Source organism: Muntiacus reevesi, chromosome 6 (assembly GCF_963930625.1).
Source record: "Muntiacus reevesi chromosome 6, mMunRee1.1, whole genome shotgun sequence".
In the NCBI taxonomy this organism is placed as follows: domain Eukaryota; kingdom Metazoa; phylum Chordata; class Mammalia; order Artiodactyla; family Cervidae; genus Muntiacus; species Muntiacus reevesi.
This window is the reverse complement of record NC_089254.1, coordinates 95,040,341-95,042,163: the sequence shown is the minus strand read 5'-3', so window position 1 is coordinate 95,042,163 and position 1,823 is coordinate 95,040,341. Positions and strand designations below refer to the sequence as shown.

At 36.2% G+C, this 1,823-nt stretch overlaps 1 non-coding gene across 1 annotated transcript; it reads right to left on the bottom strand.

Moving 5' to 3' along the window:
- Positions 1–1,031: 1,031 nt before the first annotated feature.
- On the bottom strand, positions 1,032–1,138 carry LOC136171242 (U6 spliceosomal RNA). The gene has a single exon (XR_010663793.1). It is a non-coding gene; the product is annotated as a U6 spliceosomal RNA (small nuclear RNA).
- Between the last annotated feature and the right edge of the window lie 685 nt (positions 1,139–1,823).

The window sequence follows — 1,823 nt, the reverse complement described above, 5'->3', positions numbered from 1 at the left end:
AATGAGATTGTATTTAAAAGAACAAGCTCTTGTTATCTATTTCTTTTCTTCCAATGAATAGTGAGAAAAGATGGTGTTTCTGAAAGGAGATTTTGATGTTTACCGTCATTTAACATGTTTGGAAATGTAGGACTAACCCCACAGATACTGCTCATTTTCCTCCTAAGTACTATGCCTGCAGTTCTGGAAGATGTCAACTTAAATCTGAATCTCCCTACAATAGAGATTTTCCTCAGGCATGAAGCTCTGAAAGCATCAGTGACAATCAACAATTCCATTCCTGATGCTCTTTTCCTATAAAACTTAACTTCTTGCTCAGTAAGTAGCATAAATGTAAACACTTTTATTAGACATTTCTCACGACCTTTAAGGATGCTTAAAATAAAAAGTTGTTTAGAGAAAGACTGAAAGAAGCACAAAATGCAACTGCAAACTGATACCTTAGATACTAAGCCCACTTATTATCAGTCAAAAATCACCTCTTAACTTTGGTTTTCCTTCTCTTTTGATTGAAACTTTGACTTTCTCTCATTACAGGTTTTTGGCAAATGCATGCCTGACCAGTTAGTCACTTGTAGTTTGTGTTTGAGAAGTCCTATCACACTTATTTCAGCTTCTCACTTAGTGGAAAGTCATTAGTGTCAGAGTTTCTTACTGGTTTTCATGATAACTTAATTAGCCTGCTTCGTTACGCAAGAGGAATTAATTTTATATTTTCTTTCAGTCTTTATGTTCTCTATTTCTTGATTTTTCTAAAAAAAAAATACACCATTTATTTTTTGACCTATGTAAATAAAGTCTGTCTTAAATTCTATGACAATTCCTTGCCAATAGGAAAAAAGGTAACTTATCAACCAATGTGGTATTAATACCAGGGCCTACTCTACTCTTCATCAATATTCAACTACCATTCTATGACTTCTAGACCAAGGCCTACAGTGGAACACTCTTCCCAAATATTTTTAATACCTTTATAAAGTACTTCTTTTTTTTTTTTTAAATAAATGTTTATTTCAAGCATGAAAAGTAATAAAAATATGGAACGCTTCACGAATTTGCATGTCATCCCTGCGCATGGGCCATGCTAATCTTCTCTGTATCGTTCCAATTTTAGTATATGTGCTGCTGAAGTGAGCACCATAAAATACTTCTTAAAAATAATCCATGCTATTTTTGACTGTTGTGGAGAAACACTGAGCATGTTGAAAAAAACAGGAAATGGATTTTGGGAAAGGCAATCCAGTAAACAGATTCAGTGTTCTGTGTTGTCATACCTACAAAATACTAGCTTAAACTGCCCTTGAACAGTGCCTATGAATGCACCACTCTTTTCTTATTTTTCATTTCCTTCCAGCTTCTCAAAAGGGCTTCCCTGGTGGCACAGTGGTAAAGAATTCACCTGCCAATGCAGGAGACATGGGTTCAGTCCTTGGGTTAGAAAGATCCCCTGGAGAAGGAAATGACAACCTACTCCAGTATTCTTGCCTGGGAAATTCCAGGGACAGAGCAGCCAGATGGGCTACAATTCATGGGGTTGCCAAAGAATCAGACACGACTTTAGCGACTAAAAACAAAAACAAACTTCTGAAAATTTTAAAGATTCACTAGTCTCTGAGGAAATATAGGGGCCAGTGTAATGCTGTGGACATTCAAGAAAGGGGATATTTTATATCAGAGAACTGTCTTTATTTCATGTCTTAAAAATAAATAAATAAACCTAAAAATCTTTGGTCAAAATTACTACACGTCAGTTCAGTTCAGTAGCGCAGTTGTGTCCGACTCTTTGTGACCCCATGGACTGCAGCACGCCAGGCTTCCCTGTC